At 36.8% G+C, this 13,375-nt stretch overlaps 1 long non-coding RNA gene across 1 annotated transcript; it reads right to left on the bottom strand.

Moving 5' to 3' along the window:
• Positions 1–8,012: 8,012 nt before the first annotated feature.
• LOC128647700 (uncharacterized) lies at positions 8,013–12,617 on the bottom strand. Its single transcript, XR_008400384.1, has 4 exons — positions 12,593–12,617; positions 8,395–8,453; positions 8,271–8,303; positions 8,013–8,142 (listed from the first exon to the last, which is right to left on the bottom strand). It is a non-coding gene; the product is annotated as an uncharacterized LOC128647700 (long non-coding RNA).
• Positions 12,618–13,375: the final 758 nt, after the last annotated feature.

The raw sequence follows: 13,375 nt of genomic DNA, 5'->3' as shown, positions 1-13,375 counted from the left end.
CATTCCCTTTGTCCCTCCTCCTATATTTAAGAAATTGTTCCCCATGGTCGACCCCAGGAAGGACACATGGCAAACAGTCCCTAAGGTCGAGGGGGCGGTTTCTACTCTAGCTAAACGCACGACCATTCCCATTGAGGACAATTGTGCTTTTAAAGATCCTATGGATAAAAAATTGGAGGGTTTGCTTAAAAAGATTTTTGTACAGCAAGGATACCTCCTTCAACCTATTTCGTGCATTATTCCTGTCACTACAGCGGCGTGGTTCTGGTTCGAGGAACTGGAAAAGTCGCTCAGTAGAGAGACTCCATATGAGGAGGTTATGGACAGTATTCACGCACTTAAGTTAGCTAATTCCTTTATTTTAGACACCGCTTTGCATTAGCGAGATTAGCAGCGAAAAATTCAGGGTTTGCAATTGTGGCGTGCAGAGCGCTCTGGCTAATGTCTTGGTCGGCGGATGTATCTTCCAAGACAAAATTGCTTAATATCCCTTTCAAAGGTAAGACCCTTTTTGGGCCAGAATTGAAAGAAATTATTTCAGACATCACTGGGGGAAAGGGCCATGCCCTCCCGCAAGATAGGCCTTTCAAGGCTAAGAATAAGTCCAATTTTCGTTCCTTTCGCAATTTCAGGAACGGACCGGCTTCCAGCTCTACAGCCTCTAGGCAAGAGGGTAACGCTTCCCAGACAAACCAGCCTGGAAACCAATGCAAGGCTGGAACAAGGGTAAACAGGCCAAGAAGCCTGCTGCTGCTACCAAAACAGCATGAAGTGGTAGCCCCCTATCCGGGACCGGATCTAGAAGGGGGCAGACTCTCTCTCTTTGCTCAGGCTTGGGCAAGAGATGTTCAGGATCCCTGGGCACTAGAAATAGTCTCTCAGGGTTATCTTCTAGAATTCAAGGAACTACCCCCCAAGGGGAAGGTTCCACATGTCTCACTTATCTTCAAACCAAATAAAGAGACAGGCATTCTTACATTGTGTAGAAGACCTGTTAAAGATGGGAGTGATACACCCAGTTCCAACTGTGGAACAAGGTCAGGGGTTTTACTCAAATCTGTTTGTAGTTCCCAACAAAGAGGGAACTTTCAGACCAATTCTGGATTTAAAAATTCTTAACAAATTTCTCAGAGTTTAATCGTTCAAAATGGAAACCATTCGAACAATTTTACCTACAATCCAGGAGGGTCAATATATGACTACCGTGGATTTAAAGGACGCGTATCTACATATTCCTATCCACAAAGATCATCATCAGTTCCAAAGCTTCTAAACGCTTGTCAAGTTCTTCTCTCTATTCTGCAGCCTTCCATACCTCAGTGCATGGAAGTAGTAGGATTGATGGTGGCAGCAATGGACATAGTTCCTTTTGCTCGAATTCATCTAAGACCATTACAACTGTGCATGCTCAATCAGTGGAATGGGGACTATGCAGACTTGTCTCCTCAGATTCAAGTAGACCAGTTAACCAGGGACTCACTCCGTTGGTGGTTGACTCAGGATCACCTGTCTCAGGGAATGAGTTTCCGCAGACCAGAGTGGGTCATTGTCACGACCGACGCCAGTCTATTAGGCTGGGGCGCGGTCTGGGACTCCCTGAAAGCTCAGGGTCTATGGTCTCGGGAAGAGTCTCTTCTCCCGATAAACATCCTGGAACGATATTCAATGCTCTCCAGGCTTGGCTTCAACTAGCGAAGGCCGGATTCATAAGATTCCAGTCTGACAACATGACGACTGTAGCTTACATCAATCATCAAGGGGGAACAAAGAGTTCCTTGGCGAATACAGAGGTATCCAAGATCATCAAATGGGCGGAGGATCACTCCTGCCACCTATCTGCAATCCACATCCCAGGAGTAGACAACTGGGAAGCGGATTATCTGAGTCGTCAGACTTTTCATCCGGGGGAGTGGGAACTCTACCCGGAGGTTTTTGCCCAGTTAACCCAATTATGGGGCATTCCAGACATGGATCTGATGGCATCTCGTCAGAACTTCAAGGTTCCTTGCTACGGGTCCAGATCCAGGGATCCCAAGGCGACTCTAGTGGATGCATTAGTGGCGCCTTGGTCGTTCAACCTAGCTTATGCGTTTCCACCGTTCCCTCTCCTTCCCAGGCTTGTAGCCAGGATCAAACAGGAGAAGGCCTCTGTGATTCTGATAGCTCCTGCGTGGCCGCGCAGGACTTGGTATGCAGACCTGGTGAATATGTCATCGGCTCCACCATGGAAGCTACCTTTGAGACAGGATCTTCTAGTACAAGGTCCATTCGAACATCCAAATCTAGTTTCTCTGCAGCTGACTGCTTGGAAATTGAACGTTTGATTTTATCCAAGCGTGGGTTTTCAGATTTAGTGATAGATACTCTGGTCCAAGCCAGAAAACCTGTGACTAGAAAGATTTACCATAAGATATGGGAAAGATATATCTGCTGGTGTGAATCCAAGGGATTCTCCTGGAGTAAGATTAAAATTCCTAAGATCCTCTCCTTTCTCCAAGAAGGTTTGGATAAGGGATTGTCAGCGAGTTCTCTAAAAGGACAGATTTCTGCTTTATCTGTCTTGTTACACAAACGACTGGCAGCTGTGCCATATGTACAAGCTTTTGTACAGGCTTTGGTCAGAATCAAGCCTGTTTACAGACATTTGACTCCTCCCTGGAGTCTAAATTTAGTTATTTCAGTTCTTCAAGGGGTTCCGTTTGAACCCTTACATTCCATAGATATCAAGTTACTATCTTGGAAAGTTCTGTTTTTGGTTGCTATTTCTTCTGCTAGAAGAGTTTCTGAATTATCTGCTTTGCAGTGTGATCCACCCTATCTGGTATTCCATTCAGATAAGGTTGTTTTGCGTACCAAGCCTGGTTTTCTTTCAAAAGTTGTTTCCAACAAGAATATTAACCAGGAAATAGTTGTTCCTTCTTTGTGTCCGAATCCAGTTTCAAAGAATGAACGTTTGTTACACAATTTAGATGTAGTCCGTGCTTTAAAGTTCTATTTAGAAGCAACAAAGGATTTCAGACAAACTTCTTCTTTGTTTGTCGTTTATTCTGGTAAGAGGAGAGGACAAAAAGCTACTGCTACCTCTCTTTCTTTCTGGCTGAAAAGCATCATCCGATTGGCTTATGAGACTGCCGGACGGCAGCCTCCTGAACGTATCACAGCTCACTCTACTAGGGCTGTGGCTTCCACATGGGCCTTCAAGAACGAGGCTTCTGTTGATCAGATATGTAAGGCAGCGACTTGGTCTTCTCTGCACACTTTTGCCAAATTCTACAAATTTGATACTTATGCTTCTTCGGTGGCTATTTTTGGGAGAAAGGTTTTGCAAGCCGTGGTGCCTTCTGTTTAGGTAACCTGATTTGCGCCCTCCCTTCATCCGTGTCCTAAAGCTTTGGTATTGGTTCCCACAAGTTATGGATGACGCCGTGGACCGGACACACCAATGTTGGAGAAAACAGAATTTATGCTTACCTGATAAATTACTTTATCCAACGGTGTGTCCGGTCCACGGCCCGCCCTGGTTTTTTAATCAGGTTGAAAAATTTCTTTCTCTATACACTACAGTCACCACAGCACCCTATAGTTTCTCCTTTTTTTTTTCCTGACTGGGGGGGCGGAGCCTGGGAGGGGCTATATGGACAGCTTTTGCTGTGCTCTTTGCCATTTCCTGTTGGGGAAGAGAATATTCCCACAAGTTATGGATGACGCCGTGGACCGGACACACCGTTGGAGAAAGTAATTTATCAGGTAAGCATAAATTCTGTTTTTGTTGTTGTTAACAAGTAGACAATAAAGCTGGTTTAAAAAAAAACAAAACAAAACAGTGCTGTTAAACAACCACAGCCTCAGGGCACTTTATCGCCTATTTCTTTCAAGCAGTTTATCTCCAAGGTGTTAGAACTGCACAGACCGATTCCTGAGCAATGCAGGTAGCTGTGTTACACCCACCTCCAGCACAGGTGTATGCTTAATTACCATCCTCCTTCATATTAGCAAGTGTCATTCAATATATAGAGGGTATTGCATATAGAAAAGTGTCCAGACTCAATTTCTGCAGTAACAAAATAAAAACAGCCTTTTTGCCAAGAGCATATGTGTTTCACCCCTAAGGCAGACTCACAATGGGACTTCTTCAGGGCAGTAATTCATTAGACTCAAAACAGCCTTTTAAAGCTTAGTAAGCCCCGCCTACTTTGTGTAGTTTCACCTTGTGCTCTTAAAGGGATATATATCGAAATATTTCTGTCACATGCTTTTTTGAAAATCTTATTATTATTTACATCTTATTAAAGGAAACACAAGACTAAACACACTTATTTATAGATAATGACGTACACCTTTATATCCTTTTTACATAGAAGTTAGAATAATTATATTTAGTTAGAATCATATGATAGACAATTCATGACCTATCATAAAAAGCAGGCATAATCCACCTTATCATTAAAGGACCAGTACACTCAGTGAAATAAACCCCAGTATCTACAATTACACAGTTGTCATGACTATAAAAATGTATATTGATGAATACATTTTGTAAAATTATGTATCAATTTTACCTTTTTTAACACTGCTTGTAGTTGCAGCTTGACAATTGTGGAACACCCAAGCAAAAGGGCTGTACTTCCATGTTACTTTACCACGCACCACAGCCTATCCAAACCACTTATCTAATGATATGCAAATCATTTCCCTTAGAAAGGCTCATGCACAGTTATTCACGTGCACCTGCACTGACACTTGTGCACGTGCACAATACTCGTGCACGCTCATGGGTTGCAAGAAAGGAAGTGATTGAAGAAGCAGCATCCAACTTGGAAAATAGCACTAGCGTTTTCATTGAGGCTGGCAGGACTAGTGCAGTCCCTGCTAATGGTTTTCTATACCCCCTGCTTGTTGCTTGGAGTTTGTGGCTGAATACAGAATCACATAGAGAATGTGGTATATATTGCTGTACAGGTGCAAAACAATTCATGCGTATGTGCTATATAATTGTATATATACTACTTCATAATTATATAGCACATACGCATGAATTGTTTTCTATAACCCCTGTTTGTGTATTCAGCCACAATCTCCAAGCAACAAACAGGGGTTATAGAAAACAATTATGAATTTTGATGGTAATATTTTTTAGTGTGAAATAAAACTGAAATAAAACCAAAAGCAGAAATAAAACCATGATTAGAGCATTGTATAAATTCTAACAGCTAGATGTGCTGACATACATTTGCAATGTAAACAAATTTGATGTTGCTATTTCAACTCCAAAAATAAATTTGATGTTGCCATTTCCATACCAAAACGAAATTTTAAATGTTATGTTGCTATTTCAACACCAACTCTAACAGATAGATGTGTTGACATACATTTGCAATGTAAAGAAATTTGATGTTGCTATTTCAACTCCAAAAATAAATTTGATGTTGCCATTTCCATACCAAAATGAAATTTTAAATGTTATGTTGCTATTTCAACACCAACTCTAACAGATAGATGTGTTGGCATACATTTGCAATGTAAAAGTTGACAAATTGAAAACAAAATTGCTAATTCAACTCCAAAAATAATGTTTTATATTGCTATTTCATCATCCAAAATAAAATTTTCAGTTGTATGTTGTTATTTCAACACAAACTCTAATAGCTAGATGCCTTGGCATACATTTACAATGTAAAAGTTGAAAAATCGATAAAAAAAAATATGTTGCTATTTCAACTCCAAAAATAATTTTTTATGTTGCTATTTCATCATCAAAAATAAAATTTTCAGTTGTATGTTGTTATTACAACATCAACTCTAATATCTTGATGCGTTGGCATACTTTTGCAATGTAAAAGTTGAAAACATGAAAACAAATTTTATGTTGCTAATTCATCTCAAAAATAAAATTTTAAATTGTATGTTGTTATTTCAACACCAACTCAATTGTATGCCAACGTATCTAGCTGTTATAGTTGGTTTTGAAATAACATACAATAGAAAATGATATTTTTGGTGTTGAAATAGCAACATAAAATTTGTTTTTGGAGTTGAAATAGCAACATAACATTTCTTTTCATTTTTTTCAACTTTTACATTGCAAATGTGCCAACCCATCTAGCTGTTAGATTTGGTGTTTAAATAACAACATACAATTAAAAAAAAAAAAAAAAATCGCAAACTGAAATTTATTTTTGTAGTTGAAATAGCAACTTACAATTTGTTTTCATTTTTTCAATTTTATTTTGCAAATGTATGCCAACCCATCTAGCTGCTAGAGTTGGTGTTGAAATAACAACATACAATTTAACATTTTTATTTTTGTTTTTTAAATACCAACCTGAAATTTATTTTTGGAGTTGAAATAGCAACATAAAATTTGTTTTCATTTTTTTCTACTTTTACATTGCAAACATATGCCAACACATCTAGCTGTTAGAGTTGGTGTTGAAATAACAACATACAATTAAAATTTTTATTTTTGAAATCGCATCCTGAAATTTATTTTTGTAGTTGAAATAGCAACTTAAAATTTGTTTTCATTTTTTCAATTTTATTTTGCAAATGTATGCCAACCCATCTATCTGTTAGAGTTGGTGTTGAAATAACAACATACAATTTAAAATTTTATTTTTGTTTTTTAAATAGCAACCTGAAATGTATTTTTGGAGTTGAAATAGCAACTTAAAATTTGTTTTCATTTTTTCAAATTTTACATTGCAAACATATGCCAACACATCGAGCTGTTAGAGTTGGTTTTGAAATAGCAACATAACATTTAAAAATTAAAATTTAGTTTTTGGTATTTGGTAACATCAATTTTAATTTTGGATTTGGAATAGCAACATCAAATTTGTTTACATTTCAAATGTATGTCAACACAACTATATATATATATATATATATATATATATATATACACACACACATATATATATGTATATATGTGTTTATATTATATAAATGTATATATTTATCTATGTATTTATGTATGTATGTATATATATATATGTGTGTGTGTGTGTGTTTGTGTGTGTATATATATATATATATATATATATACACACAAACATACATATATACAGGATATGTATCCTCAAAAATTGTTGTTACATGTCGGTAAACCATTGTGTTGGCTGAGAAGGTATGCATGTTGTTTTTTGTAAAAAGGTGAAATAAAATGTTGTTGTTTGTGGATTTACAACAATGTAGCTATTTCTATGTTGCAGTAGCAATTATCATTTATAAAATAACACATCAATTCTAAAAACTTGATTATTTCAATAAACTTTAATATTTTAATACTTTAAAAATCATTTCCAAAAAATAAAATTATATTTTTCTATTAAAACACAGTAATACAAAGATAAACAAAAATGTGAACAACCAAAAATACAGCATTCAAAATAAAGTGCAATTTGTTATGTAACTTTCTATAATTTCTAAATACATAAATAATATTTATCTACTCATAAAACATTTCAGCAGCTGGCCCGTCAACATCTTAAGTATGTATTATCAGGCGCTGGATAACCATCTCTTATTGTCTTCACGACACATGCTGGAATTGGTCTTCGGTTATAGGGGCCAAGATAGCCATGGGCAGTGAGTGTAAAATCTCTGTAAGCGATCCACCTATAGTCCCTGTAAGGAAAAATAATTCTTTATTGTTCACTCAATAACAGATTACAAATTCAATATTGCTATGTATTATGTGTAATATAATTTATGTAACCAAAATATTACATTTCAAAATCAAAGAGTTGAATACACCTACCTTTCAAGCAGTTCCTGCTCATTTCTGAGATTAAGAACACGGTACCCAGAACTGTGTCGTTGAACCCTTCGTAAATGATTACGATCCAGCAAGCACTGTTGTAAGTAATCACTGTCACTCACACACAAGTGATTTCCTGATAATAGAGGCTCAACTGCTCTCATGGTAATTTCATGACAGCATATACATTCCCGCACTGTTGGCATCGCAACACACTTGTTGCAGGTACACCACTCAGTGTTGTTCAATCGCTCTGTGTTCTCCGAGTTCTGAGGTTGTGTTTCTGGTGTAAGTGGTCTTCTGATGACAGGGTCCCATTGATTACTCTGTGATGGTGGCACAGGTAGTGGTCTGCTGTGTCTTTCTTCATCCAAAATGGCACGCTATTGTAAAATAACAACAATATTAGAAAGATACTCACACTATCATACTATAAACATTTTAACTACATGAAATTATAAATCGAATAATACTATATAGTAACATAATTTTAAATATGAAACAAACTTACAAGTATAGGTGGAGCAATCAAGTCATATGTGTTCTGAAAGAGATATTGACCTAATGAGTGTGATAAATAGGATAACTATATTGTGCAAAAGAAAACGTATAGTAATAGGAAATAGAATACTAACCAAACGTTCTGCTTCCTTCATGGCCTCATTGTCCAACTTTCTTTTTGGAGACATAGTGTCTGTGAAGATAAACAACACATCATTTACCAAATACAGTACATTTGCTTCATAAAAGAGTTGCAAGCGAGTTTAACCTTTTAACGCCGTTATGCCGTTCTATTCCGTCATATTTACACTGGGCTTTAAAGCCGTTATGACGGAATAGAACGTCATATCAAACGGCTGTCCTGAAGCCTTCTGCGCTTCAAGGACTTGATCGCGGTCTGGAGGGCGTTCCTAGGGTTGTAGGGACGCCCCCCAGATGCGATCCAATAATTGAAATCTCGCGATCGTATGCACGATCGCGTAGTTTCAATTTGTCTACATCGGAACAGGTGTTCCGATGTAGACACTTTAACCCTGTCACGAAAGGGTTAAAATCGTTCATATGTTTTTTTAGGATGTGTTAGTGTTTGTAAACCTTGAACTATATATTACCTTATTTCCTCTGCACAACACAACACTTGTATTGTGATTTCTTCATTTTATTATAAGCCTTTGCAAAACTGAACAAATATATATTTTTTGTACATACTTTTAATCAATCAATGCTTACTCCTAGGTAAATTCACTTGCGTGAGCTCTAGATTATCTATATGACACCCATGAACAAAGGGACGCTATTTGGGAAAATATTGAAAATTGATCATTTGGTAAAGTAGGTTGTTGTATCGTTCCACAAGACTCTCTCCTAGTTTTGAAAGCTTCAAGCGCTCCCTAAAGACTCTGCTGTTCAAGGATGCATACAACCTACACTAACCTTACTTTATACCAGTTCCACTCCTCCATTGCTATCCCCTGAACCCCCTTAGCATGTAAGCCTAAGAGTCCAGCTGTTTGTAGATCACCTTCTTAAGAGCTGACTACAACAGTGCAACTCTTGGCAGGGCCCTCTACCCACTTGATCCCTTAATTGTTTTATACTCCCCTTTGTTTATAGCGCTGCAGAATCTGTTGGCGCTCTACAAATAACCGATAATAATAATAATAATAATAATAATAATAATAATAATAATAATAATAATAAATGATATAACAGTAGATATTTGTGAATTTTCTTTATCTCAATCAAGAATAGAAACAATTATGTTTATAAAAAGAATTCAGAATATTTATTTTTGATTTTGAAATTTTGCTACATGTGTTCTGGATCCTAAAATTATTATTACATTTTTTTGGTAATGTCATAATCCAACCTATAGTTACCGAAATGAAGATTGTTAGATGCATAAAGTCAAAATAAAAAAACTGTCCTAAACAACAAATTTTTATTGTTTGAAGGCAAGAAATAAAATAAAATCACTTTTGAATTATAGACTTTCAAGATAACAATTGAGATAATCAGATGTCTCTAACAGCACATGATATATATGCACATAATAGTCTATTATGAGAACTGTACCACCAAATTGGTTGGTTTGAAACGGGATTTGTGTTCATCAACCAAAGTGGACGTTGGTGGACGCGGTTCTGAAGCAATATTGGCAGGCATCAAAGCTGACCTTGATTGCCATTCACTCACCAGTTAACATTTTTATGACGTCCTGCATAAGAACGTAAACATGTTCATGGCACATTGATTCGAAAATTGCTTTCACTTGCCACTTTTTCTTGAATTTTGAAAAAAAAGGCTTGTATCTCAACTCCCCTCGTGGTCCACTAGCAGATGTATCTTGCTTCACAACGACATTAGCATTGTGCGCTAATACTGCCATTTTGGTTCGTGCGTCCATACCGTCCATAAGAAAATGTACCCTTTTCGACCTATACTTCAATGCCATACTGTGAAACACTTCCTATATACCGGTATGACAGAACTCTTTAAGAAAGAAGAAGTCTTTATGCAATGTTTTATCGAGCACAAAGGAAGAAAACTAAGTCAAGGTTTCAGAATTGCGCTCCAACCAAGGGTAGGCCTTTTCTGGATCAAGCTCATCATGATGACAACCCTTTAGCAATATGCCATTTTCCCATGTGTGTTCATCAGTAATATGGTGCAAAATAGAGTTCCACTGTTCTGTTAGGAGATCCACATTTCCCTTGCAGTATGCACTGGAATACCACAGATGGTTCACAATAGAGTTGATCCAGGGGTTTAGCAGTTTTCTACATTTTTGGCTGGATAGCGCTATCAGTTTTTTCCTCATACTCTTTGCATAGTGCCACAGGTCGAATTGTTGTGTGATGGTAGGGTACTCTTCTCTAATTATTTTTCGGATGGATACATGTCAATCAGTGGCAATATATGACACCTGTAGACCTTCTTCAAGTATCTTGTCCAGACAGCGTTTGAATGCCTTTGCCTCCATTGCTACAGACGATGTTGTCTCAGAGACTTGTACAGTTGTAAAGTCCACAATTTTTTTGGTTGAGTCTTCCATTAGTGTATAAGTGCAATATTTGGCACTAAAACCTGGGCTATCACACTGCCCGTCACCAATCAAACATAGGGGTTTATCTTTAAAACATTCCAACAAATTCTTTCTCTGAAGAGTGTAGTTATAGTCTATTGTAGGGAATAAAAATTTCTTTTGGTACTTGTAAAAAGTTGTCTTATTAGGAAATGGCACACACAATAACTTGAAGAAGTCACTGATTTTTTTTAAATTGTTCCCAGTAAACAACAATGAGGCACATCCTAAAGCATTCCCAGCTGGAATTTTACCGAACATGGGCTGACTCTGCCAAATGTTACGCATGTGTCCATTGTTGCACTCAGCATACACTATAAGTAAAGATCTAATAACATGTTTCTTTATTCGGATTAGTGGAGCATCACAATTTCCTTGATCACATTTTATTTTTTTCAGTAAAATATCAAGACATGATTCAAAAACTATGAATTTGCGTTGCATAACCGGGTTGTTCGATGTGCCATCATCTGCCAAAGATATATCTGCTACTGAAGATTGTGTTGTCTCAACTGGTATGTAAGTTGTATCTTTTTGGTCCCCATCTATATTTTCAGTCAGTGAAGAAATACCAGAGAGCACACTAGTGTTTGTTACATCGCAGGCTGTGACAACATTTCTTGAATCTGTGTCATCAGTGTCATCTCTGTTTCTATACGTAATTTTTGGGGTACTGGTAAGAGTTAGTATTGTTTCAAAGGGGTTGGGACTGCTAGGTGGCATAGCATTGTCGAAGCTTGCATTACTTGGACTAGTGTGTCGATCAATATCCAAAGTACTTCCATGAAATTCTTTCGTTAGGTCTTCATAAAGCTCTGAAACTGTACCAGTCCAAGTTCCTATTGATCTTGTTTTAATTAGGCCATGCGTGTCAGTATGCCTGGTTTTGTGTAACCACTGCCTTTTAGTTTTATTTGGCACCTCAGACATGATACCGCTTGCGATGCTATCAGAATGTGTTGGCAATACGTTTTGGACACCTACTTTCAGGCTAGGAAAGATACTTGGATTCACATTGCCCTTCAAGCTTTTTCGTGAGCCTCTCATATGGTAGTCATTTTCTTTAAAATGTTGTGAACACATCCTGTACACAGCATTTCATTTTGTTGCTATAATCTTGGAAATTAGAGAGTCCATGTTATCGACTGATTGTCCGGTACTTTCAATCCATGCTTTAATCCTTCGCGGTGATGTGGGAAAGCAATGCATGGCTATTTCCCCAGTCTTTTTTCGATACAGGTGTTTGGATGTACATCCCTCAACAAAACAACGTGGCATCTTTGAACCGAACAGAAGTACAAAAATTTTAAAACACACAAGTAATAATTCATAAATATAAGAGACATAACAATGTAATAATCCTATGCATATTTATATTTGAAACTCAACACCACATTGACTAACATGTGAAGGCACCAGAGGTGTATTTTTTGGTTTCTCAAAAAATACCATACATGACCTTTTCTCCCATTACAACCACAACAATATAGCGTTCATAAAATTTATACAACATGCACTATAGTGGACAGTAGTTATAAATTATGAAATATATGTCAAGTTCCAATTTTTACCGAGTTAGACACCTTATAATGTCTATATTATTCCTAAAAATAGGAAAAATAAGTATTACATGGGGGAGAAAGAGAGATAGAGAAAGATAACTATAAAAATGTTCATGTTATACTTACAATCAATATTTATATTTGAATGTTACAAAATATTATAAAAAGTTATTTCAGTGTACTTACTTTCAATAGGATCAAGAGGTTTAGGTAATAACGAATAACCCAAATTCCAACCGTTCTCAATGACGCAAGAAATAAATTATTTCTATGAGAAACAAAGGTAAAAAAAAATGTTAGGTCTAATGCCTGATAATAAGCAAATAAGTTTACAAGTTTACAATGAAACACAATGTAATTGTTATTCAACATGAAAATCAAGTACAGGTATACCTCACTTTACAGCGCTTCGCTAATACAGCGCTTTGTGAAGCTCAAGTGTTTCAGTGCTATAGTCTGGCACATTTTACTACAGTAATTGTCACTATTTTACAGGTACAGTTTTTATTGACTACTAATTGAATACTGTGCTGGACGAGTGTTAAACTAAACATAGCACTAATGCATCCCTAATATATGTTAGTTCAAACATGTTTTCAAGTTTTTAAACACACTGGCAAGTGAAAAGAAAGCTAAAACTGCCTTGTTTCACTTTTAAGGCGGTTTTCACTTTACATCAGGGCTCCGGTCCCTAACCCGCTGTATGAGCGGGGTATACCTGTAATCTAAAATTAGATAGTGTATCCATTTGTAAGTGTAAACTGTACCCATTTTTAGTGCTACACATTATAAAGCAAACTGTAAAAAGTGTGTGATTCTAAAACCATTCAAATATATAATATTGTACAATTGATCAATGGTTCTAAAAAACATTTTACAGGCCTGCAGACTTTGTTGCTGGCTAATGTAATGTGTGTAATAATAATAGGATCACGTTTTTTCAATGACATTGCTATGACAAGTTATATG

Source organism: Bombina bombina, chromosome 2 (assembly GCF_027579735.1).
Source record: "Bombina bombina isolate aBomBom1 chromosome 2, aBomBom1.pri, whole genome shotgun sequence".
NCBI lineage: Eukaryota > Metazoa > Chordata > Amphibia > Anura > Bombinatoridae > Bombina > Bombina bombina.
The sequence above is the reverse complement of the archived record's forward strand: the minus strand, read 5'-3'. Positions and strand labels throughout refer to the sequence as shown.